This window comes from Natrix helvetica (assembly GCF_964273705.1).
Source record: "Natrix helvetica genome assembly, chromosome: 2".
Lineage (NCBI taxonomy): Eukaryota > Metazoa > Chordata > Lepidosauria > Squamata > Natricidae > Natrix > Natrix helvetica.
The window spans coordinates 276045490-276070100 of record NC_138552.1 but is presented as its reverse complement, the minus strand read 5'-3'; positions in this window follow the sequence as shown (position 1 = coordinate 276070100).

Here is a 24611-nt window from a genome sequence, read left to right as displayed (position 1 = left end):
GGCCACCAACTGTTTCTGGAGGGCAGAGACAGATGACATCTTTTCTTCACTTCAAGTGCACTGTGAATGTGGTTTTTGCCTGAGTGTTCCTGCTCCAATTTGAACATTGTATTTTGGAGTTTTTGCCAAAGAGCTGGAGTGCTGCAAACCACAAGTGCTGCTGTCCATTTTGCCTGTTATAATTCACTTTCCTGTAGACATAGAATCAATGGTTACTGCCCTGTATGTCCTTATTCTCTGCTGTAAGTAGTATTGAGAAGAGTCAACACTTCTAGACAACCGAAATGTTGACACTTCTAGACAATATTTCTAGACAACACTAGACAAGAAAGTGTCTACTGAAAAGAAGGACTAGGGGGCAGTGATGTGCGGTGAGGTTTATGACTGGTGAGACACTGACACAGTGCTGGGTTTCAAATATTTTTAGACTTGTGGACTTCAACTCCCAGAATTCCACAGCCAGGCATGCTCAGTTACAATTTAAAGCGACAGCATTTGTTTTTGTCCTTTGATCCTTTCTTTTTCTTTTTCTTCTCCTTCCCCTCCTTCCTCCCTCTCTCCCTTCCTACCCCTCTCTCAAACACACACACACACACACACACACACACACACACAAGTTGGATTGGACTATCTCTCCTACCCCTTCCCTCTCTCACTCACTCTCAAACAAACCCCCCCACACACAAAAGTTGGATTGGATATCTTTTCCAGTGGCTTGAAAGCAGCTCCTCTGCCATCCCCCCATTCCCCTGCTGCCTTTCCCAAACATCTCCACCATTGCAAATGCAGCCTGCTGTCTGGGTGGGAAATGCCTGGAACACAATAAAGCCCACCCACCACCTCCTGCTGGCAGGCTGGGGTGAGAGGAGAGGCAGAGAAGCTGGAGGGGAGCCGATCTGAGCCTTCCAAAAGAAAGAGGCTGGGGGGAAGTGTGTGTACTACAGCATGGCTCTTTGCCTGGCTTCCTGCCTCCTCCTGTGGTCTCCTCAGTGCTCGCTTGTGCTCTCCCTCCCCAAGTGTAGTTTGATTGCAGGCGGAGCCACGTTGCCTTTTCAAACTTGTAATCAGTGAAGCTGGGCTAGATTTTTATATAGTTTTATCCAGCTGTGTGTGTGTGAGAGAGAAATGAATGGGGGCCTGAGGAGGAAGTCACTACACTTGGGGAGGGAGAGCACCAGTGAGGAGACCACAGGAGGAGGCAGGAAGCCAGGCAAAGAGCCATGCTGTAGCACACACACTGGCCCCACAACGTGGCTCTGCCTGCAATCAAACTACTCTTGGGGAGGGAGAGCACAAGCGAGCCAGGGTCCTTCCCTCCAGCCTTTGCCCAAAGCCCTGCACAGCACCAGGAGGATGAAGTTTGAATTCCTCCACCTCCCTCCAACCCACACGTACCTTTTCCAGCTTTTTTTAACAGTTAAGCAGAGTCATCCATGGTGAGGCAGTAACTAGCTCAGCTTTTTCCTTTTACTTTTTTTTCTTCATGATGAGAGTGGTGAGGCTGTGCCTCACTTGCCTCACCTGACTGCACGTCACTGCTAGTGGGTGACATGATAGCAGTGTTCCAATATTTGATGAGCTGCCCCAAAGAAGAGAGGATCAACCTATTTTCCAAAGCACCATTAGACAAGACAAAAAACAATGGTTGGAAATTAACCCAAAAGAGAAGCAACCTAGAACTAAGGGGAAATTTCCTGACAGTGAGAATAATCAACCAGTGGGACAACTTGCTTCCAGAAGTTGTAAATGCTCCAACACTGGAGGTTTTTAAGAAGAGACCGGAAAGCCATTTGTCTCCTGCTTGAATAGAAGACTAGAAGACCTCCAAGATCCCTTCCAACTCTGTTATTCTGTTCAACAGATAGTGTTTATAATCCTTGTGTGGTTTGAAATCTGGAAGAAGTCTCTCTTAAGCTAAATAATTTTGGCTGGCAGGCTCCAGGGAAGGAGCCTTTTCTGCTGTGGCTCCCACCTTTCGGAATATTCTCCTGCCAACGGCGAAGTTTTCTGGCTGGCCTGGAGCCCCAATAGAAGTGGTCTATGCTGGGGATGACTGATTGGGTAGAGAGATGTTGCCTACTTTCTTGGTTTTTATCTTTATTTAATTTTTCTTAATTGTAATTGTTTTGCATTTTCTTTTTTAAAAAACTTTTTATCATTTTGTAAGCCAACCAGAATTGCTGCAACAGTGAAGTGGGCAGAAAACACCTAGTGGCCAGAACATACAATGAAAACTCTTTAATCTCACAACACATGGACAGACTTAATCATACTTTCAACTGGGAAACTAGACCAAGCTAAATTTACAAATGTTAGGGAATTCCTTGAAGCTTGGACTTTAGACAAATCAGCCACCATATTATCTCTATGCATCTAAACCATATTTACACATCATTCAAAAGAGATAATAAAAAAGGAGGAGGAGCTGATGTCGCGACGATACGACCTGTGATCTTGGAGCTCCAAGATCGCAGTCGATATTTCTGCCACTGGATGGTGCTTCTGGACCTAAACCATCCAATAGAGACGGTGATAGAGAAGAGCATGTCCTGCTGATCTCAGGGACACCGCAAAGTCCCTGATCGATCCAGGAAAAGGTCTATTTTTCCAATGACAGAAACGCAGCTTTGAAGCTGCTGAAGTTGGGACAGCTCCAGAACGGAAAGAAAGCGGAAGAGAAAGTTTGTCGAATTGGTGAGAAAATTTTATTACTAGAAAAGAGACTACCCAAAGAAAATAAAAAACTAAATTAAATTGAAGACAGAAGAAAATAAGCGGCGAGATTAAGCTACACTAAACTTAGTGAGTTATCTTTTTTTTAAATTGTTCTTTCTACGGATGGAATTTCTGCAAATGTTTCCTATTTTTTAAATTGGATGGGTTAGTTTTTTCTTCTTCTATTTTTTATTTTTTTATATAACTTATGGATTACAATTTTCTTTTTTTACAATGCTTGATTGGATTGTTTTTCTCTTAAGAATTTTTCTCTATAAGTTTCGAATATAAAGAGGGCTGTAACAGCAGAGAAAAAAAAGTAACACTGCCACTTAGAGGCTGGAGGCTTAGTAGTATTGTTTTTTCTACTTCTCTTTGATCATTGGATTTACATTTCAAGGCTTTCAGTTTGTTTATTGACAGTAATAGTGGGAAGAGCACAGATTATTTACACAGGTGCTCTTCGGGAGCTCTATCAGTAGCTGGACTGGAGTGAAGACAAAGCCTTGACCTGAAAGATTATCATGAACTTGCTTGAAATATAATAAAAAACTTTGAATGCTATAGTGGCAGTGTTTATAAGTTGGGAGAATGGCGCAATATGAAAAAGAAACATTAACATTGCAAGTGATTATGTTTGAAATTCAAAAAATATTAGTAATAACAGAGAAAATTGAGAAGAGAATGTAGAATGAAGAACAGCAATAAGAGAGGGGAAAATTGAGGACATTTATCAAATGAAGAAAGTTGAGGACAGAGTTCCAAAAATTGAAGGAGAAAAGGAGCAAAGAGATAAGAAAATTGTTGATATTGACTGTAAACTGAGCATGGATGGAAATAGCAAAAGTGGACTATGGAAAGGGGAGATAGATGGACTGGAACTCTATCTCAGACCTCAAAGTACAGAAGAAGAAAAGAGAGAAAATTTGATGGAAGTAAGGAGAGAAATCTTGACAGAAACATTGGTGATAACCAAAGATAAGTTGATGGAAGGAACAGATGGAGGGTTTCAAGTATTCATAAGATATGCAATGAGCAACGAGTTGCAAAGAGAAGTCCATATAAGACCTACCAAGAAAATAACCAGAATATTAATTCCACAAATGGCACGAGATATAAAACTACACTATTATTGGAAAGACACAGGTTGATGTAATGAAAGTTTATAATAAAAATTAAGTCAAACTTAGTTAAATTTAGAGTATTATGTATAAAATGGTGTGAGAATACTTATAGTCACATAAATGAGTAATAATGATAACGCATACATACATACATACATACTAGTTTGATGATATGAAATTTTATACAAACTGCAAATGAGGACTATGAAAGGAGTTTTAAAAGTTTTTGTTATGAAATACAACCAATTTTTATTTAGAATATGTTATAAAGATGTAATGTCACTGGATGATTTTAGGAGGATTTAATGGAATGCCATTATATAGTTTTACTTCAAATTTAGAATATTTCATACAAAAGGATGTAAAAGCAATTTATAATCAAACGAATGTTTAATAATTATAATAATTTTTTAAATATATTGGATTGATGATATGAGAATTTGTTTGAAATGAGTAAATTGACATTTGAAATTAATGAACAAAAAGATGAACAACTTTATAAGGTACGGGATTTATTTTACCAGTGGTTAGATTAAAAAAAAACATGGAAATGAAAAACGTTGGAAATTTTTTAATAATATAAGAATAATAGAATAATACAGATAACAATACAAAGGTATAGGATCATTGAATAGATTTAGGATGATGTAATGAAGTGTTATAATATAAATGAATCCAATACCTAGAATATTTCTTTCAAAATGAAGGAATAATAATTATAGTAAATAAATGATGTACAATGATACTAATGTATATATACTGTATATACTAGATTGATAATTGGTGATTTTATATACAATTGAAAGTGAGGACTATGGAAATGATGCACAAAAACTTTACAACCAAACCACATGCTGTATATGATTGAAGAAGGTTCTATGTGTTATGTGTTGTCTGTCTTTGTCTGTCCAAAAAAGAAAAATATTCTTTTTAAAAAGAGAGAGAGAGAGAGAGAGAAGGAAAAGGAACAAGAAATGATATTTAACGATTTTTGGGTTTGTGGAAATACCACCCTAAGAAAATATAAAATAAGAGCTGGAAGAGACATCTGCAATAATAGAAAAAGAAAGGAAGAGAGGAATAGAGGAATAGAGGAAATGAGAGGGAGAGGGAAGAAAGAGAGAGGTGAGGAGAGGAAGATGGAAGGGAGAAGGAGAGAAGGAGAGAGGCTAGGAAGGGGAAAGGGTAGATAGAAGCAGGAGAGAAGTAAGGGAAGAAGGAAGGGAAAGGAGAGGAGAGGAGGAAAGAAGAAAGTAGAGAAGGGAGGGAGGGAGAGAAAGGAAGAGAGGAGAGGAGATGAGAGAAAGAGGAGGGAAGGAAGATAGAGAGGAGGAGGGGAAGATGGAAGGGAGAAGAAGAAAAAGAGAGAAGGCGAGAGGGTAGGAAGGGGAAGAGGAAGAGAGGAGAGGGGGAGAGGTAAGGGAAGAAGGAAGGGAAAGGAGGAAGGAAGGAAGTAGAGAAGGGAGGGAGAAAAGAAAGGGAGAAGAAGGTAGTGTCAAAATAAGCGAGGGATGGTAAACAAAACAACCCAAATAGAACAGTATAATTCTATAAATGGAATGACAAATATACAAGAACCATGAATGTAAAAAAAGAATAATAACCATGTGAATGTATACCTATAATTGTATATAGAGAACAAAAAAACACTTTATATACTCAAAAAAGAGATAATAAAAAAGTAAGAAAGGAACAAAAAGACCAGAACACAAGCTCTCTAGCAGCCAACACCCAGATAAGCAGTGATTAACACTAGACAAACAACTAAGCAGAAAACAATACTTTAATCACGGAATTATCACAGAAAAAACCACATCCCCACCAACATGCTAATGTATGTAAACAGAGAGCAAACCCCCCTTCACTTGCACTGATAATGTTATTTAGTTGGGGAATGAAACGTCTGCAAGCGAACGATCAAGCTCAGAGAATACTAAGGACTCCATAATTGAGTTACCGGTAATAGACCTTATGGAAAAATGAAATTGCAGGAATGGAATTTTTATTTTAAAATTCATTGTTGTGTTTCATGCATGTATGTATAATAATAATAATAATAATATTTAATGCTTCTAGACCGCCCCCTCTCCCGCAAGGGACTCGGGGCGGTGTACAGTTCATACAAAATATAACAGGATACAATAAGATTAAATTAAATATGTACAGTTGACAATTGACATGGAGGAGGTTAAAATGTAGTTAAAAGAACTGTACAAAGCAGATATAAAATAAATTCAAACCCCTAAAAACAAATACAGTAAATTAAAAAATGTATTTATGTATACATAAATAGATTTTGCTGTTTCAGTGATGTAGTGTGCGTGTATTTTTTCTTTCATTCAGTCATATATGCTGTATATACATTAATTTTATATTAAATTAAATTGTATAATAGAGTATATTTTTGTGCTTTGCATTATCCAAATAAGACCTGCCCACAGAAAGACTTTCTTGGAATAATACGTTGAGAAGACACACCAGGGGAATTGTTCAACAGGACTGTATTTTAGTTTGCAATTTAGACTTTTGCAAGCTGCTGCCAAAGCATCCCAGATTTTTCTTAAGCCGGTTTAGTATTAAACTGGCATCAGGACAGGACAGAAGAAGCTCAAGGGTACAATGCTGACATGCTTTCAGTGTGTTGCATGAACATATCCCTCAAATAAAATCTAAATGAATTCCCCATATACTTAATTGGCAAAACAAATGTTGACTTCACAGAATTTGCTGCTGTAAGATATGAAGATTAACAGGAGCTTGCTGTTTTCAAAAGCGAACTAGACACATTCCTGGAGGACATTTCTACATATGGGATTTCTCTCCGTGGCATTTGTAAGAAGCTACCACAATGTCAACATGATAACAGGTGCATTATCACTTCATTATGCAAAGGATGGACATTAATAGTTGTGTTAAGAACTCCGATACAAATACTTGTTACAGTCTTTGCATGATGTCATGGCCCATATACTATTTGCCATCTTCCCTTGTCCCCCTTGTCCCCCTCCCAATGCTCACAGTTTCCTGGGAGCTATTGTGGACAATGATTTTTCTGCTTAGACCTTCTACATATAGTAGCAGTGTGGCAGTATCTCAATTAATATTCATGATGAATGGCCGAGGTGGTATTCAGCAGGTTCTGACCAGTTCTGGAGAACCGGTAGTGGAAATTTTGAGTAGTACGGAGAACCAGTAAATACCACCTCTGACTGGCCCCGCCCCATCTATTCTCTGCCTCCCAATTCCCAGCTGATTGGGAGGGAATGGGGATTTTACAGTCTCCTTCCCCTGGAGTGGGGAGGGAGTGGAGATTTTGCAGTATCCTTCCCCTGGAGTGGGAAGGGAATGGGGATTTTACAGTATCCTTCCCCTGGAGTGGGGAGGGAATGGAGATTTTGCAGTATCCTTTCCCTGGAGTGGGGAGGGAATGGGGATTTTACAGTCTCCTTCCCCTGGAGTGGGGAGGGAATGGAGATTTTTAGGTCTCCTTCCCCTGGAGTGTGGAGGGAATGGGGATTTTACAGTAACCTTCCCCTGGAGTGGGGAGGGATTGGGGATTTACAATACAATACAATACAATAGTAGAGTTGGAAGGGACCTTGGAGGTCTCCTTCCCCTGGAGTGGGGAGGGAATGAAGATTTTACAGTCTCCTTCCCCTGGAGGGGGGGGGGATGGAGATTTTGCAGTATTCTTCCCCTGGAGAGGGGAGGGAATGGAGATTTTGCAGTATCCTTCCCCTGGTGTGGGGAGGAAATGGGGATTTTACAGTAACCTTCCCCCGGAGTGGGGAGGGAATGGAGATTTTACAATCTCCTTCCCCTGGAGTGTGGAGGGAATGGGGATTTTACAGTAACCTTACCCTGGAGTAGGGAGGGAATGGAGATTTTATATAACCTTCCCCTGGACTGGGGAGGGAATGGAGATTTTACAGTAACCTTCCCCTGGAGTGGGGAGGGAATGGGGATTTTAATGTCTCCTTCCCCTGGAGTGGGGAGAGAATGGAGATTTTGCAGTATTCTTCCCCTGGAGTGGGGAGAGAATGGAGATTTTGCAGTAACCTTCCCCTGGAGTGGGGAGGGAATGGGGATTTTACAGCAACCTTCCCCTGGAGTGGAGAGGGAATGGAGATTTTACAGTAACCTTCCCCTGGAGTGGGGAGGGAATGGGGATTTTAATGTCTCCTTCCCCTGGAGTGGGGAGAGAATGGAGATTTTGCAGTATTCTTCCCCTGGAGTGGGGAGAGAATGGAGATTTTGCAGTAACCTTCCCCTGGAGTGGGGAGGGAATGGGGATTTTACAGCAACCTTCCCCTGGAGTGGAGAGGGAATGGAGATTTTACAGTCTCCTTTCCCTGGAGTGGGGAGAGAATGGAGATTTTGCAGTATTCTTCCCCTGGAGTGGGGAGGGAATGGGGATTTTACAGTCTCCTTCCCCTGGAGTGGGATGGGATTGGGGATTTTACAGTAACCTTCCCCTGGAGTGGGGAGGGAATGGAGATTTTACATAACCTTCCCTTGGAGTGTGGAGGGAATGGGGATTTTAATGTCTCCTTCCCCTGGAGTGGGGAGGGAATGGGAATTTTAATGTCTCCTTCCCCTGGAGTGTGGAGGGAATGGGGATTTTACAGTAACCTTACAATAACCTATATATATTTGGGGACCCATACATACCCCTAAAAAAATAAGTTGTGTGTCAACACCTGGTAAGTTTGCTTACTGGTATGTCTGTTGTTTTTTTGGCTATATTCCTAGGGCAACCATTTTGTGCAAGTGACCATTATATGCTCTTCACATGTCAATGTTTTCTCTAGCCAAGAGCTGCCCCTCCCTGCCAGTGATGTCTTTAATGTGTCCATTTGTGGGCACTGCTATAATCAAACACCAACCTTTGACCCTGTATGAAGAACTGTAGCTAAATCTGTCACTGAGAGCACTGAGAGCTTAAGTTTTCTAAGAAGTTTTTAAAATCCTAATTAGTATCACTTTTTATAGCCTGGGATAATATAACAACAGCTATCATCCCAGAAAGCCATGAAAAGAGTCAATTTATCTGCCAGATCTCCCCTAACTCCATTTCTTCGCTGTACTTTATCTGTCACTTTGTCTGTTCCTGCAGTTCGTTACACCTTAATCTATCACTCCTATGTTGGGCTCTGAGCAGGTGTCAGCTATTGAGTACAGACTGTGTTTTTGTTGTTCTTGCCGCCAATAAATCCAGTGGCACAGCAACTCATTGTGAATCCCAATAAGATCATTTAAATAAGGGAACGTCTCAGTTTCTGGGCCAGATCTGAGCTTTTACCCATTTTGACAAATGATATCAGATGCAGTCCCGGTCTGATGCAATAAAACTGTCCGGCATCAGTTTCCCCTTGATGGACCATTCAAGGTTTTGCTTCTCTCTTCACTGGGGTGGGGCAGAGGGAGGCTTAGAAGAAAGAGCTGGATTTGCAGTTCAAATCCAGTGGGGAGGGAGGACCTTCTTGGGGGAAGGGAGATTTAGCTGAATCAAGAGCCATCAGTCTGTCTACTCTTGTAGGAGGAAGGGAGAAGAAACTGAATTATCCATGTGTGGCCAGAAGATGGAGCTCTAGCTTGCCCAGTAAATGTGTTGACTGCAAAGAAAAGGCTTTTTAGATTAGAACAAGTTTTCAAAGAACAGCAATAGCAGACTAGCCCAAGCAGGAGACCCTACATCTGACTCTACTTAGGATCGAACTTACAACCTCCAGATTGTGAGGCAAGAGCTCCACCTCTAGGCCACAGCAGCAGTTCCCCCAGTTAACCAGGCAAGCTTTGTTGCGTGTGTGTAGGTGTCTTCTCCCCCCTCCCCTGCAGTTGAGTACCTTACCAAGCCAGTTAACAAATGGCCTGAACGGGGCTTTAAAAAAAAAGGAAACTAGGCTGAAAATTTATGTAATAATTATTAACAAGATGTCAAAGTAAAAGTCAGATTCCCTCAAGTCAGAAGTGGGGTGGGAATTTTCTCTTTCAGGAGAAGCAGGGTAGGTTTATTGTAGAACAGCCACACAGGATACTACAAAGATGCCCCCTGCGCACTTTCCTGCTTTGATTTTGGCACCTAAGTGGCCACCGCTTGCTTTTTTTATTTTTTACAGGAATGGAAAACCATTGTTTCCTTTCTGTTTGTGTTTCTGCTTCAGTAACAATAGCAAAAGGTTGCAAATGCACAAAATGTGTTTGTTTACTTGCAGTTTATTTAGATCTATGCATGTCCTAGCTATTCCAGTGTTTCCCAGAGTGTCCAGAGGCGGTTAAAAATTATTTTATTTAAATTTAGCATAGATATCCAATTTCAATGGACTCTGGGCAGACTAAAAAAACCAAAATAAAACAAAAAAAATCTATAAAAACAGATAAAAAGATGGCAGCATGACAGTGAATTGAAACGTTGTTTTGCATGTGGATCAGACTTTTAAGCAGTGTCTGGTCCCCCCCCGAGCATCGAATACCTGCCATAGCATGTCTCCAGCCTTTAAAATAACTTTTTCTAGAACTTTCATGTACTGTAATATAGTCAAGTTCTCTTGCTACAGCTGACACGGTATGGTAACATTATCTGTAAAGTTTACAGTGTAAACACTATTGTTATTCGTCTTCCCAGTTCAGACAAGAGTGTTTAGGTGACCAGTTAAATCTTGGTAGTATACTGTTTCTTAACCCTGACAACCTGAAGATGCGTGGACTTCAACTCCCCAGAATTCCTCAGCCAGCAGGCTGCCTGGGAAATTCTGGAAGCTGAAGTCCACACATCTGCAAGCTGCCAAGCAGCAGTGGGTTTCACATTTTTATCCACCCGTGTCAAACCTGGAAGCCATCTTTTACTTTTTGGATTTCAGGCCTGCCACACTTTCTACTGTGGGAATATGGGAGTGGGGATTATATATAGAGTATGGATGATATGTAGCCATAATAACATTCTTTCTTAGAAAGTCAAGGTCTCTTTGTCCCTGCACCTGGACAGATGTGGATGGGAGGAATCTTTCTTCGTGGCAATGAAGGATTGGACCATGTGATAGACTTGTGGGTATTGGGACAGGGTCTTGAACTTGAACATTTGGGTGGAAGCTTTCAGATTTGGGTTTTTCTAGATGTGCCAACATGACATCTCTAATAAAATGGAACTTTGAGGAAACTCAAGCCTCGGAGTCTTCTTTCATTAGGGGTGTTTCTTGGAACCCTGACATCCGGTTGTGCTACGGGGGCCGCACCCCTTCCATGCATGTGCCTGGCCTTCCATGCATGCACTTTGCTCACACACGCATATCTGCACCTTCCGTGCATGCGCCTGGCCTCAAAAATATGCCTAAATAGGAGGGAGGGTGGGTGGGCGGGGATTTCCCCTACCAGTTTGAGTGAACCGGTCCGAACCAGCTGCATACCACCTCTGCTGAGGTTGAGAAACACAGGTATATTCTCATGTGAGATACTTTCATCTTAGGGTAGAAGAAATATACGTCATTTGCTACTGGCCAGCTGATCAGTGTTCTCAAAATAGTCCCTTTCCTGACCAATGAAGACAATGTATTGTGCATGCTGGTTGGGGGATTTTGGGAGTTGAAGTCGACTCTTTGAAAAGCACTGGGGGTTGAAGTCCATAAGTCTTAAAGTTGCCAAGGTTGGACACCTCTGCTGTACAGTTTTGCTTTCCTTCAGTGCAACATTTCCCCCCACCACCTCTTTTGTTTCCTCGTAATAGCCAGCAAGGTCAGACAGAGGTCCCAAGAACATGATTGAGAGAATGAGAAAGGGTCAGAGAGAATAAAATAAGAATTACAGGGATTTAAGGCTTCAGGAGGCAAGGGGCAAGTCAGAAAAGGAATTGAATGACAGGGATTTCTCCAGCCAGGTTCGGGTGAAGCTTCTTAAGCCAACCTAAGATAGGTGAGAGACACTCTCTTCTGTGCTCGTTCATGGCTTAGAGTGGCATAGGTGAGAAGTATAGGAAAAATACTTTTTCTCCAAATTGTTAAAACATTGAAGGCTAATGTCTGGGGTATTTTTTTGCCTCTGGTACTGTCTACGTCAGGGTTCCAAGTAACATACCTGTAGCAAACAAAACTCCGAGGCAGGTTAATTCCTGAAAGAATAAGTTTATTGGCACAGGCTGGTGAAACCGGACTCTGACTAGTCCCATGGTTTTCACCTAATTAAAAGTAAAAGTTTCTCACTTTCTCAAAACAATCAGTCACACGGTCCAATCAGGATATGGTCCAGTTGCTAGGTGATTCCAGTCCACTCCTTCCAAGCCCCTGCTGGAATGTCCTTGGTTCCAGTGGTGGGTTTCTAATTTTTTTTACTCGTGAACACGCTCGCACATGTGCGTGACACTTTCACACATGTGCATGACACTTCTGCACATGTGTAGAAGCATCCGGATGGATGGGTGGAGCCTCCCGCCGCCACTACTACTGGTTCATCCAATCCGGGCTGAACTGAGAGCAAGCCACCTCTGCTTGGTTCCCAAAAGAAAGTATTTCGTTTTTACTACAAACCCCAACTATCTCTATTCTTCCCCCCTCCCCCCTCCCCTCTTCTCCAGTGTGTCAGTGCTGAAGTCACAGAATGGCCTCAGTCAGGCCAGCTTCAGGCTGACAGTATCTGTGAGGGTTTCTAACTACTCCATCAGAACTGAAAAGGTTTGTGTGCTCCAGGTCCTCTCTATCCAACAGAGCCATCTGGCAATGTCTGCTCCATGGAATTGTCTCTCCCCCCCCCCCCCGGAGATTTAGATAGTCCAACCCCTCTGGGTCTATTGGCATTTCCCCTGGGCAGTAGGGCCAGGATGTTAGGGAAACCTAACTTACATGTGTGTTGTGGCCCAGCAGGAGCCGTTGGAGTTGCCACCAGACTCCGACAGCGAGGGTCCCTCTGAGTCGGCTCAAGAGGAGGTGGGGGACCCTGGACAGGGTTCCAACGCTGAGCAGGGCGCAGAGAGGCTGGTTGGCCACCAGGGGGTGCCTGAGGCATGGAGCAGTGGTGAAAGCCAAAGGAAGGGGGCTCCTGATGTCATGCCTTGGAGCAGTGGGGAGGAGTCACAGAACAGTGAGTCAGACATCAGCAGTGAGCTATTAGATGCTAGTTACCGACGGGCTACCTGGTGTAAGGAGCAATTGAGCAATTACAGGAGGTAATGGCTCTCAGCTGCTGATCATTAGACTCCTCTCCAGACTATAAAGGGACTGCTTGTGGACACACCCTTTGCAGGAATCAACTGATCATTGGAGTTGGAGAAGCTCAGATCTGTGTCGTACTTTGGCAGGCTGGATTGCTGCCAAAGGGTTTACCTGGATTGCTGCCAATCTGTTCCCTGGACCTTGGCAGGCAGGAGTGCTGCTAAGGTGATTATCTGGAGCTTGGTAGCTGGATTGCTCCCCAGAGTGCTATCTTGACCTTGGCAGGCTGGATTGCTGCCAAGGTGGAACCTGTATGTCAATAAACATCTGGAAGAGACTTTGTGTCGGAGTGTACTGGTATACAAGAGGAGGGGGTCAGAACACATGTGCATTTTTAGGGAATGGTTATGTAGTACCACAGGTATTTTTTTTCTTCCTGAACTGGTTTATTTTAGCTGGTTATTTGTTTTTATATTGATTTTGAATGTACTTTCACTGACCAGAGTTATATATTTAAGATGAGTATTTATGCAACTTTCTAAATCAATAAATAAAATTGGTCAGTTTCATCAAGCACGTGAGAAGAGTATGCAAGTAGTCCAGCTTTCAGTCTGGATGGCTCCCAACATGCACAGATATGTAGCTGAATGTCTAAACCACAGTGACACGTCCCGGCATTCACGTTGAATACAAGCAGAGAGTCAGTTTGTTTGGTGAAAAACTTTATCTCTATCTAATATTACGTGATAACCAGCACTAAATGACAATGATACAAAGGTAAGCGAATCCAAGTCAGTTCTAACCAAGTTAACACCATCACTCTCTCTCTCTCTCTCTTTCTCTCTCTCTCTCTCTATATATATATGTATGTATGTATGTATGTATGTATGTATGTATGTATGTATGTATATGTGTGTGTGTGTGTGTGTGTGTGTTTTCGTAGATTTTCACGGGTGTAGGTATGCTGGTTTTGTTGTATTCGGGTCTTTTCCCGTGTAAGGTTTATATTTGTGTTGTATTTGTACTGATAAATAAATAAAGGGAGACTAGTATAGATCTATTTCGAGCTAATTTTGAGCTAATATAAAAAGGCAACATTAAAAATAAAAATATGGTTTTCTGCCTGCATGGTCTTCTGTGATAAGCCGAAGGACAGAAAGAGGGAGTAGTGACCTTCCTCCCATATTTAGGCATACCAGGGGTTGTAACACAAATACATACATACATACATACATACATACATACATACACACACACACACACACACACACACACACACACACACACACACACACACACACACATATATATATATATATATATATATATATATATATATATATATATATATATATATACCATTACCTCACCCAGCTCGACCCACAACTCCACCCAGATGACACCCAACCACCATCACCAATCACCATGACCCATACCCTCAGCCACACCCCCATTCAGTATCATCATAGTCTCCTTCCTGGTTAGCAGCATCCGACAGAAGAGTTACGTCAGAGTAGTCAGTTGCACCAGAGCAGAAAAGTTATGTCAGAGTAGGCAGTTGCACCTGAGTAGAAGAGTTATTTCTGAGGAAGCAGTTGCACCCGAGCAGAAGAGTTACGTCAGAGTAGGCAGTTGCACCTGAGTAGAAGAGTTATTTCTGAGGAGGCAGTTGCACCCGAGCAGAAGAGTTACGTCAGAGTAGGCAGTTGCACCCGAGCAGAAGAGTTATTCTGTAGAGTAGTGAGGGAAGCCTTGCAGAGCCACATGCAGCTACAGGCTCCGCTAACATCAGAGAGTCAACTTCAATGTGGCAGCGTTGGTGGCGTGTAAGCATGGCCGAGCCGGTATGGCAATGGACAAGCTCCCCCCTGAATGGCAGCCTGAGGGCTGACACACAGTTTGATGGCTTCGAGTTATGTTTTTCCCTCTCCCCATGTTTTCCTGCTTCAGCAGAGGGTTGGACTAGAAGACTCACAAGGTCCCTTCCACATCTGTGATTCTGTTATTCAATTTCATGCATGTTCCTAGTTTCCACTCTGTATAGTTCCTTAGTTCCTTTATTAACGGTTTCAGGAACTGGGTATGTCTAGTTTAAGAGAAAGAAGGACCAGGGGAGACATGATAGCAGTGTTCCAATATCTCAGGGGTTGCCACAAAGAAGAGGGAGTCAAACTATTCTCCAAGGCACCTGAGAGTAGAACAAGAAGCAATGGGTGGAAACTAATCAAGGAGAGAAGCAACTTAGGAGAAATTTCCTGACAGTCACAACAATTAATCAGTGGAACAGCTTGCCTCCAGAAGTTGTGAATGCCCCAACACTGGAAGTCTTTAAGAGGATGTTGGATAGCCATTTGTCTGAAATAGTATAGGGTTTCCTGCCTAGGCAGGGGGTTGGACTAGAAGACCTCCAAGGTCCCTTCCAACTCTGCTATTGTATTGTATTGTATTCCTAGTTTCCATTCAGTGCATACAGCGTTAATAAGGTTACAATTCAGCTTGAACAGGTTCAGAAAAGGGCAGTGAAGATGGTCAGTGGAGCAGAACCTAAGTCTGATCAAGGGAATTCAAAGAATCATTTATTGAATTGAAAGATCTATTTCCTTAGCTTTGAGAGAGAAAAACTGATCGAGGGTCTCCTGCATGAGCAGGGCAGGATAACAGAATAACAGAGTTGGAAGGGACCTTGAAGGTCTTCTAATCCAACCCTTGCTCACGCAGGAGACTCTATACCAGGGGTGTCAAACTCAAGGCACACGGATCCATGCATCCCCCTCCACCCACCCACCCCCCGGTGTCCTGTTTTGGCTTGCAAAGTGCTGCAGGAGGCCGTTTGTCCCATCTCCCCCCTCCCTCCAGCCTGGCCTGCAGTGGAGAACTATAATGCTGATCTGGCCCTCAAAGAAATCCAGTTTGACATCCCGGTCCTATACCATGTCAGACAAACTTTAAGAAAGCTAATTTCAATAAACTTAGAGAGAGCTTGGGAAAAATTCCATGGATGAGAATCCTCGAGGGGAAAACAACTCAAGAAGCTTGGGAAATTTTGAAAAATGAGATTAGAAAAGCCCAGTCTAACACAATACCAATGAAGAAGAAAAACAACAGCTCCCAAAAGAAACCAGCATGGCTGCATAAACAACTATCTGACAAACTGGAAGACAAAAAAAGTAAGTATAAAAAGTGGAAGGAGGGGGACATAACTAAGGCAGAATATCAGCAAATAGCCCGAGCCTGTAAAGATGAAGTGAGGAAAGCTAAGGCTCACAATGAAGAAAGGCTTACCACAAAAGTAAAAATTAACAAAAAAAGCTTCTTCCAACATGTTAAAAACAAGAAAAAAGTTAAGGAAACAATTGGTCCATTGCTAGGAGAAAGTGGCAAGAAGGTGACAAGCAACAGGGAGAAAGCAGAACTATTTAACTCATGTTTTGCATCTGTCTTTACACAAAGGGATAAAACAGTCCAACCTATCAAAAGCAGCACCACAAAATTAGGAACACAAATTGAAATAGGGAAGAAAATGGTAAGTGAGCACCTGTCTACCCTAGACGAGTTCAAATCACCAGGACCGGATGGATTACACCCCAGAGTTCTGAAGGAACTAGCAGACGAGATCTCAGAACCACTGAATTATATCTTTCAGAGATCCTGGAACACCGGGGAACTACCAGAGGACTGGAAAAGAGCTGATGTGGTTCCCATCTTCAAAAAAGGGAAAAAATTAGATCCAGGAAACTACAGACCTATCAGCCTAACCTCAATACCAGGAAAGATTCTGGAAAAAATAATCAAGCAACGAATTTGCGAACACCTAGAAGCAAACAAAGTAATAGCCAAAAGCCAACATGGATTTGTCAAAAACAGATCATGCCAGACTAATCTTATTGCATTCTTTGATAATGTGACAAAATTAGTGGACCAGAGGAATGCTGTTGATATAGTTTACTTGGACTTCAGTAAGGCTTTTGATAAGGTAGACCATAACCTACTACTAGATAAAGTAGAAGAATGTGGGTTAGACAGCATCACCACCAGATGGATTGGTAACTGGCTGACCAACCGCACTCAACGTGTAGTTCTCAATGGAACTGCATCTACATGGAGGGAAGTATGCAGTGGAGTACCCCAAGGCTCTGTTTTAGGCCCAGTACTCTTCAACATCTTCATCAATGATTTGGATGAGGGAATAAATGGGGAACTCATCAAATTTGCAGATGATACCAAGCTGGCAGGAATAGCCAACACTCCAGAAGATAGGCTTAAGATACAGAAGGATCTTGACAAACTTGAACATTGGGCACTATCTAATAAAATGAAATTCAATGGTGAAAAGAGTAAGGTTCTACATTTAGGCAACAAAAACGGAATGCACAGGTACAGTATAGGTGATACCTTACTCAGTAGTAGTAACTGTGAAAGGGATCTTGGAGTCCTAGTGGACAACCATTTAAATATGAGCCAGCAGTGTGCAGCAGCTGCCAAAAAAAGCCAACACAGTTCTAGGCTGCATCAACAGAGGGATAGAATCAAGATCACGTGAAGTGTTAATACCACTTTATAATGCCTTGGTAAGGCCACACTTGGAATACTGCATTCAGTTCTGGTCGCCACGATGTAAAAAAGATGTGGAGACTCTAGAAAGAGTGCAGAGAAGAGCAACAAAGATGATTAGGGGACTGGAGACTAAAACATATGAAGAACGGTTGCAGGAACTGGGTATGTTTAGCTTAAGAGAAAGAAGGACTAGGGGAGACATGATAGCATTATTCCAATATCTCAGAGGTTGCCACAAAGAAGAGGGAGTCAAACTATTCTCCAAGGCACCTGAGGGTAGAACAAGAAGCAATGGGTGGAAACTAATCAAGGAGAGAAGCAACTTAGAACTGAGGAGAAATTTCCTGACAGTGAGAACAATTAATCAGTGGAACAGCTTGCCTCCAGAAGTTGTGAATGCCCCAACACTGGAAGTCTTTAAGAAGATGTTGGATAGCTATTTGTCTGAAACGGTATAGGGTTTCCTGCCTAGGCAGGGGGTTGGACTAGAAGACCTCCAAGGTCCCTTCCAACTCTACTATTGTATTGTAAATAGCTCTTCAATCTCTTTTTAAAAGCCTCTATTGATGGAGAACCCACAACTTCTGAAGGAAGGCAAGCTGTTCCACTGACTAATTGTTCTCACTATCAGTAGACAGAATAACTTTAGATAAAAAAAGCACAGCAAAACCGGTCCTATTATTTTTCTCTGGAATGCAGGATACCAAATAGTGGATTTATATTATAGAAGAGCTGGTTTGAAAGAACAGCCAAAGAGGCCATCTATGTCAAAATTGAACAGCCTTCTTTCAACAGAGGCGGAGGGATACAACATCTATCTCCAATCTAGAACACAGTCCTTTCAACAGTTCCAAGAAGGCTCCACACCCATTTGCACCACTCAGGTGACCCTGAAGACACTGATAGCCCTCCAGGTGACCTTAATGACCGGCTAAAAGAATGCAAATGATCAGCTGTCTGCAAGGCGTATAAATCCTTCCGTTCCCCACCATCCAGCCAGAGCTGAAGAAGCTTCTTGGATGAGAAGAGAAGCATCTTCAAAGAAAAACCAGAAAAAAGCACCTTTGGGACAACCATGACCTGGATGACTGAGAATCCTCATAGACATTATAGAAGAGAAGTTTCTGATTGAACTTTAGAGGAGGAAAGAGCAAATCAGACATGGCAGTAGATACAGAGAAGCAGTGTGGATTCACCAGTAGCACTGATGATGTTGCCAAGTTGGGTAATGAAATGTCTGTAAAGAAACCACACAGCTCAGAGAGCACAAAAGTCCTCACAGGACACCCCGTTCCTGAATGCATCGAAGCAGATGGAACCCTGGTTGCTTAGGGTGAAGAAAGTTAGCACCCACCCCACTCCTAGAAGAATGAAATATTTTAGGAAAGATTAAAAAGGCAGAATATTATGTTTCCCTGGATGAGAAAAGGAGAAACATGTTTTAAAGACAAAGCAGCTCCCTGCAGCTCCCTGCCCCCCGCCCTTCAGATCCAGGGTGATGGGATTAAGACATGGTCCTCTGCAAGACCCCATTGGAGTCTGACAATCAATTAGAATATATTTCTTATACAGGAACAGGAAGTTCCAAGGCGAGTCCCCAAGAGAGGGTATAAATCAATCAATCTCTCTCCCTCTCTCCCTCTCCCTCTCCCCCTCCCCCCTCTCTCTCTGTGTGTCTCTCCCATACTCTTTTGCCCAGGACCTCAAACCATGTGGTCCTGCCCACCATTAAAACCATCCTTCCAGGCAGTCTCCATGTTTCCAGTGTCTCTCTCCCCGCTTGGAACTGAACCCAGATGGACATTTCCTCCAACAAGGGGGTCTTTGAATGTCAGTGGATTTCATTCTCTCAATATTCCTTCATGATTCAACGATTCTGACATTTTTCTCTACCCCTTCCTGCAACCTCTCCCTATAAATCTCTCCCTTGTCCTCATTTTTCATTAGCTTAGTGATGGTGGTATTTCGTGTAGAAATTGATCTGGAATATGCTTCAAAGTGTTTTCTCCCGTTCTTCACTGGTTTGTCAGACTGCCTACCTTGTTACCTTGATTCCCTCTCCCCTTTCAAAATGGCTGTTTTTAAACATTCATTTAGCAACCTATTTTGGAACTTGGTATCTATGCTGATTATGCCTATCACTTCAATTGAGGTAGTCAAAAGGGGAAGACTGAACACCGTTAATCTTCTCTTTCCTATAATTTCAGATCTGCCAGTGCTAACTTCTTTAATTGCTACTTGTTGAGATTTTATTTGGCACAAATCCTAGAATGTAATGCAATCATCTGCCTAATTCTGTACCACAAACAGCCCCAAGAAGAGGGAGAGCCATTATTTGCATGAATAGTTTGGGTTTTTTGTGTTGAGTACTTAGATCTAGAAATATAACAAATAAAGGGGAAAAGAAGAGAAGAGCATGTTCATGTTATCATTTCTTCTGATGCTTTTTATTTTTATCAATGGACTTGATTTTTTTTTAATGATTAAAAAAAAAGCACTGAGGGGAATTTGAATACTCTTGTCATCCTTGTATAATCAATTTTAAGAACAGCCTATAATTGTGTCAAAAATAGAGAACAATTATTTCCATCATCCTGATCTGTTTTGAAGATGAACACTGGGAAGACAATTTTGAGGAACACAAGATCATTTTTTTGTAATGATGAATTTGAATAGTCTTTTCTACGTTCTGAAAGAAAAAGAGAGAGCTGGTTAAGTGATGGGTGAAGAGGGGAAAAAAAAGACAGTTTACTAAGTTTAGAATGAGAGAGTTTCTCAGAAAAAAAATATTTGAACCCTTTCTAAATGGTAAGGTAAAGGTTCCCCTTGCACAGATGTTTCATCCTGACAGATGTTTCATTCCCGACTCTAGGGAGAAGTGCTCATCTCCTTTTCACAGCCGAAGAGCCAGTGCTGTCCGAAGACGTCTCTGTTGTCATGTGGCTGGCATGACTAAACGCTGAAGGCACACAGAACTTTGTTACCTTCCCGCCAAAGGTGGTTCCTATTTTTTACTTGCATTTTTACATGCTTTCAAACTGCTAGGTTGGCAGAAGCTGGGACAAGTAATGGGAGCTCACTCTGTTACGTGGCACTAGGGATTTGAACAGCTGAACTGGCAACCTTTCTGATCGACAAGCTCAGCATCTTAGCCACTGAGCCACCATATCCCTTTCTACATACCCATAAATGCTTCTCTATTTTATTAGTGGAATATTATTCTAGAAATAAGAATGTATTAATGAATGGAGAGGCTCTACAGGTAGTCTTTGACTTACAATCATTTGTTTAGTGACCCATTTGAAGTTATGTCAGCACTAAAAAAGTGACTTGCAATCACACTTAGGAGTTTCCGTGTGTTGCCAGAAATTAAATATTTAAAATTTTGCCTCCATCCATTGCAAGATTCCTCTGGAGGTTCTCTGTGGATTGCAAGAGAAGTATAGCTGTGCATATCCATAGTTGCACAGTGGTTAAAAACAGGAAAAACAGAATAACTGACTTGGAGGGGACTGTGGAGGTTTTCTGGACCAACCCCCTACTTATGCAGGAAACCCTACACCACCTCAGACAAATGGTTGTCCAATCTCTTCTTAAAAACTTCCAGTGTTGGAGTATTCACAACTTCTGGAGGCAAGTTTTTCCACTGATTAATTGTTCTAACTGTCAGGAAATTTCTCCTCAGTTCTAAGTTGCTTCTCTCCTTGATTAGTTTAGAATGCAGTATTGCAGGTAAACTTTGCCCACAGCCTGGAGTTCGATCTTGAGGTTGACTCTATCTTTCCAAGGTCATTAAAATGAGGACCCAGATTGTTGGGGGCAATGCTGACATTGTAAAGATAAGATGAGATGGATGGATGGATGGATAGATATATAGTTAGAGAGATAGAGATAGAGATAGAGATAGAGATAGGGATAGAGATAGATAGATGATAGATAGATAGATAGATAGATAGATAGATAGATAGATGATAGATAGATAAGATAACCTTTATTGTGATTTTTTACTGTGCGCATATTGGCATATATTAAAATGAAATTCTGTTGCCTGCTCTAAAAAAAGTATATACCCATACCCATACACAACACACATATACATATGCTATATAAATGCACACACACACACACACACACACACACACACACACACACACACCCTTTGAATACATAGTGGAGAGAGGAAACTTGAGAGTTCACAATGTTGATACTATATCAGGGGAGGGTTCCTGCCAGTTCTAGCCTCTTCTATAGAAGAGGTTCCACAAATCTACAGTGCGGAGAGAAATCTTTAGAACCGGTTCCAGCTCCCTCCCCCCACCCGTCCGCACATCATCAAAATGAAGAGCGAGAGGAGGAATTCTGGGAGTTGAAGTGCACAAGTCTTACAGCTGTCAAGTTTGAACACCCCTGGGGTTTTTTTCTAAAGGGTTAGGGGTGCAAGGGTCTTGAAACCTGACAGCTTTAAGACTTGCGTGCTTCAAATGCCAGTTTCTGAGCCAACATTTTTGTTGCTAAGCAAGAGTGTTGTTAAGTGAGTTTCACCACATTTTACAAGTTGGCCACTCCCACTCGGGCACATGGCCAGCAAGCCACTCCCACCTGGTCACATGGCTGGCAAGTCACTCCCACAAAGCAGGCCACACCTACAGAAGAGGTTCTAAAAATTTTTGAAACCCACCACTGTACTATATGGAACGTAAACTGCTCAGAGAGTACTGTAAAGCACTATGGAACAGTATATAAGTCTTATATACTGCTATTGTTACTTCAGTATGAGAAGCAAACCAGGCTGTAATTCTCCCATGTCTTAGAAATCCAGAGGCAAATTGAATCACAAAAGATTGTTGCTTATCTTGGGATTCTGACTGAAGTGTAAGCTGTTCCACTTCCTTAGATCACCTCCTAAAACTGACAGCAAGGTAGCCTCTGCTGCCCTGCAGAATTTATTGGCATAAATGCCAACAGATGGCATTTAATTAAAAAATAAGTACACATAGACCAACATGCTCAAAAGCAGTTTATTGGAGGTACCTTCTGCTCTTCCTCACATTTCTTTTTTTTTGGGGGGGGGGGATGAGTTACTGCAAGGTAGATTGTTTACAGAGCGTCGAAATGTAGAAATGGTTAAAGAAATTGGAGTACCGGACTCGACTGGCTTAAAGCTTAATACAGCGGCTTCTCCTTTGTGTAGCCTGCAAAGTTGCATATTGGTAATAAAATATTTAGATTACCTGAAGCTGATCTAATGTAAAGGATTATAAAGATGTTAACCTGCAAAGATGATTTCCAAGAATGATGCTCTATTAAGGAAGCCAAATGCCACTTTAATAGCCCGTCTGCTAGAAAATCTAAACTGGATGCATTTAAGGTTAGCAAGACCTTATAACAGGGGTGTCCAAACTTGGGAACTTTAAGACTTGTGGACTTCAACTCCCAGAGAGTTGAAGTCCACAAGTCTTAAAAGTTCCCAAGTTTGGACACCCCTGCCTTATAAGAAACACATTATCCATAACCAGGAGGTCTAGAAGCTTTCTTTTATATTAGGGACAAATGGTAAAGCATCATTTGCAATTTTGGTGGCACCATGGAGAACTCTGATTCTTGATGTCATGTCTGATCTTTGATGGTAGTGACCCAAATTTTTAAGTAGGGTTGTATCAGTCATCACATAATATATTGCAGTTGCAGTAAATATCCATTCCTGTTTTTTTTAAAATTAAAACTGGTAGATGGGATGGGAGAAAATCAATCCTTGGATAATTATGTTTTGCATTTTCCCTATATCAATTAAGACAGCGTTCGGAGGTCCAGAAGGAATTCATATCCATGGCTACAAAGGTTTTTAGAATAATTTATTTGTTGCCAATCTATTTTCCTATCATAAGTAAGAATCCCTAAGGCTTTCAAACCAGCCAATGGTCATGCTAATTTGAAAAGATACTAGTTGTTAGTGGAAGGGAACCTGTATATCATCTACTGTAGTCAGGGCTGGGTTCCTGCCAGTTCTAACCTCTTCTATAGAAGAGGTTCCACAAATCTACAGTGCTGTTTAGAACCGGTTCCAGCTCCCTCACCCCGCCCGTCCGGACATCATCTAGATGAAGAGCGAGAGGAGGAATTCTGGGAGTTGAAGTCCACAAGTCTTAAGCTGTCAAGTTTGAATACCCCTGGGTTTTTTTTCTAAAGGGTTAGGGGTGCAAGGGTCTTGTAACTTGACAGCTTTAAGACTTGCGTGCTTCAAATACCAGAGTTCCTGAGCCAACATGACTGGAGGAGGAATTCTGGGAGTTGAAGTCCACAAGTCTTAAAGCTGTCAAATTTGAACACCCCTGGGTTTTTTTTTCTAAAGGGTTAGGGGTGCAAGGGTCTTGTAACTTGACAGTGTTAAGACTTGCGTGCTTCTGAGCCAACATTTTGGTTGCTAAGCAAGAGCGTTGTTAAGTGAGTTTCACCACATTTTACAAGTTGGCCATGCCCACCCATTCACATGGCCGGCAAGCCACTCCCACAAAGCAGGCCACACCTACAGAAGAGGTTCTAAAATGTTTTGAAACCCACCACTGACTGTAGTCCAATCCAAGGGTGGGCAACTATGGCCTTTGATGAACTGTGGACTTCAACTCCCAGAATTTCGGAACCATCATGAATTCTGGAAATTGAAGCCCACAGGTCATCAAGGGGCCATAATTGCTCACTCCTGGTTCAATCCCCTTTTCCATTTTATCCCAGTTAAGCGGTGTGATGGTGCAGTAGAATGCAGTATTGACTGCCAGGGGTTCGATCCTCACCGGGTCAGGGTTGACTCAGCCTTCCATCCTTCTGAGGTTGGTAAAATGAAGATCCAGATTGTTGGGGGCAATAGGCTGACTCTGCAAACCGCTTAGAGAGGGCTGTATAGCACCGTGAAGCAATAAATAAGTTTAAGTGTTATTGCTATTAAAGTGTCCAAAATAAATGTGAAGATGCATATTTTAAGCGTAGTCGTTTAAGTCGTTATTTCCGTCTTTCAAGCTTGCAATCTTACAGCCTTTGGGGTTGAAACCTGAGACAGCACAAGAGAGATAAGTTATCAGTCATTGCA